This window comes from Condylura cristata, unplaced genomic scaffold, assembly GCF_000260355.1.
Source record: "Condylura cristata isolate star-nosed mole 26May11 unplaced genomic scaffold, ConCri1.0 scaffold00027, whole genome shotgun sequence".
NCBI classification, from domain to species: domain Eukaryota; kingdom Metazoa; phylum Chordata; class Mammalia; order Eulipotyphla; family Talpidae; genus Condylura; species Condylura cristata.
Genome location: NW_004567128.1, coordinates 10,855,385 through 10,861,053, shown reverse-complemented (window position 1 = coordinate 10,861,053; position 5,669 = coordinate 10,855,385). Strand labels below are relative to the sequence as shown.

Genomic DNA, 5,669 nt, shown 5'->3' with positions numbered 1-5,669 from the left:
TTTAAAGAACTCTTAAGGACTTTTTAATGCTATTTCAGTAGACTATGTCTTTTGGCATTTATAATTCTTATAAATGCTATTGGTTAAAAGTACCAAATTTATTTTAGAGGAATCCATCCACCATGAGTTTCACCAGTTAGTCTTGGTTTCTCTCGTTTGTAAGACCTTATTATGATGATCGTATTATCACTACGTCTGCATCAAAACCCCAAGAGATTCATTTAATAACCTGTCCCAAAAAGGCTGACAGATTTTAAGGCAACAAATTAGTGGAAAATGAACACCTGAGATAGAGACCCTCACTCCAGATGCAGCATTAGGCCAGGAATAAACCTGGTCCAGGTCTAATCATCCTCTCAAATTGCCCTCGCCTGGAATAGTTCTAAATCCTTTGTGGAATCATGCATATCCTCTTCTAAAACAAACAGGTTAATCCTGCATGTAATTCATAGGTCAGACAACTTCCCTACCATATAGTCTTTAACTACAAATGCCCTGACATTAACCAATAGGGAAACAAACGGTTAGTAATTATGTATCAAAATGCCATGTTATGTGCACTTCTATATGGAACCATTTTGTAGAATGAAGGATTCAGTGCAGAATTCTGGTGTTTTCAGGACATACAAAGAGCCTCCTCCTCAGAGCAGGAACCACCAGTGACCCCCTTGCATGCATTATGCTGGGGACGGATAGCAGGGACATTCCCGGCAGTGATGGCAGGAACTTCCCATTCTTGGTAAAGCGTATGACAAGAAAAAGAATCACGATGTCTTTTCACGCCACTGCGTTCCTGTCGAAACTGCTGGGAATTTCAATGGTCCAGAAAAGTGTGTGTTTCTTCATTGGTCGCCTGGCTACTTACTGCGCACAGGCTTTTGACTGGCTTGTGACTGAAGGAAGTGACAGACTTGACCCAATGGCCCCTCCCGCCGAGAAGAGTAGGCTGCGGCCAGGTGCCCCAAAGGCCCACCCAGGAATCAGGCCCGTGGAACTTCATCTGGCAACCGCGCATGCGCACGCGGCTGCGCCAGCCCTTTCCTCTCACGTTCCCTCACGTCTCCTTCCGGCCCAGCCGTCGTCGAGCACGAGCCCCAGCCCCACGGACGGTCCCTACCGGCAGGTATTTACCTTATGGCAAGATTTTGTGCAGCGCTGGCAAGAAGGCGGGTTGGCGGTGTGTGTGGTGAAGAAAGGTTGCTTGGTCCACATTGGCCAGGCGGTGTTTGCGGGACTGTGCATTTACCGGAGACTCCATCCCCGCCCTGCCCCGTGTGTGCACTTACATTCAGTTTTTAAAAGTGTTTATTATTTCCTTTAGCGACCTATTTTATGCCGCAATGCAACAGGCTTTGGAACGAGCGTTGGGTCGTGCAGAGTCTGTCATTGAAAGTGCCCAGCAGAGGCCGCCTAAAAGGAAATGTTCGCCTGGTGGGGAACAATCGCTGCACGACAAGCTGTACGACATCTACGTGGAAGAATGTGCAAAGGAGCCTGCGGTGGCGGAGGAGCTCAGGAGCAATGTGAACCTGTTGGAGAAGCTCGTGGCCCGAGAGGCCTTGCCGTGTTTGGTGGTGAACCTGTACCCAGGAGAGGAGGGCTATTCTCTGATGCTGCGGGGGGCTGAGGACTCCTCTCCCGAGACCATCCGACTGCCCTATGAGGACGGGCAACTGCTGGAGTACCTGGATGCGGAACAGTTACCCCCCGTCTTGGTGGACCTGCTGGAAAAGTCTGAGCTGAACTTGTTTCATCGAGGGTGTGTCATCGCCGAAGTGCGGGACTACCGGCAGGCAGGCGCCGCGGAACCCCCCGGCTACCAGAGCAGGCACGTTCTCTTACGGCCAGGCATGCAGACCCTCGCCGCGGACGTGCACGCCATAGCCGGCGATGACCCGAGCTGGAGCCAGGACGACAAGCTGCTGCTGGAGAGCGAGCTGCTCTTAGCTACGGCGGAACCCCTGTGCCTCGACCCTTCTGTAGCAGTAGCCTGCACGGAAAACAGACTGCTCTACAACAAGCAAAAGATGAACACGCGCCCGATGAAGCAAAACTTCAGGAGGCATTCTGTGCCCTCCCTGACCAGGGAGCAGGCCGTGTCTCCCTGGCCGCTGCCTGCGCAGCTGAGAGCACTGACCTCGTGGGGAAAAGCCAGAGAGAGGAGGGCAGTCCAGCAGTATGACCTCAAAATCTCCAAGGCAGGAGACTGTGTGGATACGTGGAAGCAGAGACGCTGTGACCTGGCCGTACCTTCTGAAGTGGATGTGGACAAGTATGCCAAGGGGAGGAAGTCCGCCCGGCCCGTGGCCTCACAGGCAAGCGTGCGGCCGGTGCGTGAGGTGAAAGAGCGCTCGGTGTCGGCAGGGGAGGCTGGCAGCGCGCCCCACACGACAAAGCCGACCTTCATGCAGCCGCTGAGTGACCCACGGGCCTCTGCGGAAAGGTCACGTGAGGAAGCCAGATGCCAGAGACAAGGGTCTCTCCCTGATCATCCCTCCACACAGGACCATTCACATAGCATCAGTTCAGGGACTGATGCTGGGATGTTCGTCAGTCTGTCTGAGGAATTGGACCAGAAGAAGGCCCCATCTCCAGTCAGGATGTCATCAAGCCGTGGGGGCTCAAGCAGTCTCAGCCAGTTTTCCCCAGGCGAGGAAACACAGCAGCCCAAGACCACTCTGGTACAGTTTTCAGTCTTAGAGAAGGACGTCAAGCATCTGCCTTCACCTATCCAGCTCCTCCCAAGCCCAGGAAAGAATTCCTCAGGGAAGATCTTTATTCCAGGCCAGGCAAGCAGCATTCTGAAATCTCTGTCTTCTGCTCTTGCTTCTAAGTCACCAAGTGTTTCCCAGAAGTCCTCTGAGGAAATGGATCAGGGTAACAAGAATCCTGCAGCCATTCTTTCCACTGCCAGTTTCCCAAGGAGCACTCTGGGCCTGTCCTCTGTTATCTCACAGAGAATCCCACTTTTGTCCACTCGCTTCTCAACAGAAAGAACGCCGGCTCTGTCCACTGTCAGCTCACAGAGAACCCAGGCCCTGTCCGCTGCCACCTCATCACAGAGAACTGAAGTCCTGTCCACTGTCAGCTCACAGAGAACACCAGTCCTGTCCAATGCCATCTCCTCACAGCAAAAGCCAGCCACCCTGGTGAAGGCCAATTCTACTGGCCTGAAGGTCATCAGTGTGGTGGGCCCTGTTCTTGGAGCTCAGGCTTTGGTCAGTGGGTCCCACTGCATACAGGGCTCTGACCCTGGGATTGTACCTCCTACAGGAATGAAGCCTTTGGGAGGTCATCAGCCACTAAATGTGCAGCCTGGTGAATTGCAGGAAACTTCTCAAGTGGGTAAGCAAGTATTTTTGAAAACAGCGTCCGGTCTCAAGCCTGTCACTTTAATCCAGGTTCCACCAGGTTCAGTTCTTTTGAAGACACAGCAGCAGCCTCTCTACCGGGTGATTCCACAGCAACAGCTTCTGCCAATCTCCACTTCTCATCCCCGGCAGCCTGTGCCACAGAATTCAAGTACACAAGATTCATCCAATCGGAAACCTGTGGTCCTTAATCTTGCTAGAGCAGGAAGTTTGCAGTCCCAGTCCAGTGTGTTGTCCCAACTTGGCCCTCACCAGGTAAGACCATGGCAAAGCTTTCCTCAGCCAAGATTCCAGCAACTCTCTGCCTTGCATCAGCCTCAGCAGATACAAGAGCTGAGGGTCATGCAGCAGCCAGCAACTGTGATGACAGCAGCAGCCCCAGGAGCTCAGCCACCTCAGCCACCTCAGACAGCAGGCCTGTCCACAGGTAAAGTGAACCTGGACCCACCGGCCGCCCCCAACCCTGACTCTTGCACCACCTTCTCTCTCTTTAAAATTGCAAGAGAGTGACCCGAACAGATTCTCGGTTTTTACACCCATTTAGGTGCTCCTGACGTGTCAGAACTGGGGCTTGTTGGGCCAAGTTTGTGCAGACTGCGCACGCAAGCACAGTCCCGTGACTTTTCCTAGGGCAGGAAGTGATGCCGTACACGGGCTCAGGTCATCGCTCTGCTGGCGCTGGATGACCTAGTGCTTTTGCTGACAGTGCTAACGCGCCTCCCAGTCCAAACTAGCTTCAGTGAAAAGTCCTGAAGCCTCCCCTCCCCTAAACCAAGCGAGTAAACGAGGAGTTGGACAGGAGGAATAGCTTCCGAGTGCTGGAGAGGGTAAAGAGCCCCCAGAACGTGAACTGTCTCGTGAGCCCGCCAGCGAGCAGGTCCGCCGCGTTCCGTCTTCTCACTGTGCAGCCAGCCCCGGGAGTGTGCTTCTCCTCGGGGTGACACTGTCGCCACTGGCACCAGCTCCCCATTTCCCGCTGCCCCCAGCCCTGGCAGCACTTCCTGTCCCCCGTGGCGTGCTGTTGCCTGCTCTGCCTGCTTCCTGGGGCGGAGCCACACGGCCTGGCTCTGTGACTGGCTTGTGGCACAGGGTGTTTGTTGGCGTCCTGTCCTCCAGTTCACCCGTGTTGTCACACGTGCCGGGACGGTCATGACGTGGAAAACGGTTCCACCGTACTTAGTGTGTGCCCGAGTGACGGGTGAGAGGCCGGAAACATCTTTCAGAAGGAGGGACTTTGGGGTGGGCTAAGTGGCAGAGGCGTGTGCGAGACGGTTTTCCCAAGTGCGTCTTGCGAAGGCTGTCCAAACTGCGCCCACGCTTGGACCTAGGCCAGGCCGACGTGAGGGTGCCGACGTGAGGGTGCCGACGGGTCAGCAGCCACGCTGGCGGGGAGCCCCCCTTCCAGAGGCGCCTTCCGTGCCAGGGCCCTGGGGAGCCCGGCTGGCCTCAGGCTGCAGTGCCTGGCCTGGAAAAGGCACTTCCAGGACACCTCGTGTTCCCTCTTCAGAAAACCCTGTCCCTTCCGGGGCCTCCGGGGTGTTGGCAGAGAAGTGGCCACAGGCCTGGGAACGAGCTGTCAGCCTTTCCAGCGTGGGGACTTTGCTGGGCCTGCGGCGAGACCCACCCTGCTTCCTTTTCCTGCCTTCCCTCTGCTCGTTGACGTCACAGCCGTTCAGCTGTCCCTGCTCCCTGGCGTCTCTTGTCCTTTTGTCCCCACGCCCCGAACGCTCGTCTTCGCCCCTTTCTGTTTATTGGGGTGAAACTGAGAGCAGTTGCCATCAGCCATTGCAGGGGTGCGACAGGGTGCGGCAGGTGCACTGGCTGGAGGGACAGTGGCGGCGGCCTGCGGCACCCACTGGAGACACCTTCCTCCACCCAGAAGACACCTCTGCCCCAGGAGCACTGGCTTCCTGTGCTCCCAGCCTCAGGCCGGAGCCGCGGCTGCGCGGTCTCTGTGGCGCCTGTTCTGGCTCCTTCCTGCGGGCGGAATCGTCTGCTCTGGCCTTGAGCGTCTGGCCTCCTTCACGGCCATGTTCTCGAGAGGCCTGACGTGCACCAGGCTGTCGTAGGTTGTGACAACACCCCGTCACTTGTAAACACCACGTCTGGTTTAGCCCTGACCCACGCGTGCACCCCGGGGCTGCTCCCACCTTTGGGTGCCCAGTCGAGGGCCCCTTAGGTTTCGTTTTGTTACACCGTTGAAAGGCAGCGTTGCAAAACTTGTTTCTAAGGACACGTGGCGGCGTCTGTGCCTTTTCCACTGAGGACGACGGGAAGGACGCTTAGTCCACGCTTCCA

The 5,669-nt window shown here is 55.9% G+C and overlaps 1 pseudogene; it reads left to right on the top strand.

Moving 5' to 3' along the window:
- Positions 1 to 1,340: 1,340 nt before the first annotated feature.
- On the top strand, positions 1,341 to 3,881 carry LOC101631911 (annotated as a pseudogene).
- Positions 3,882 to 5,669: the final 1,788 nt, after the last annotated feature.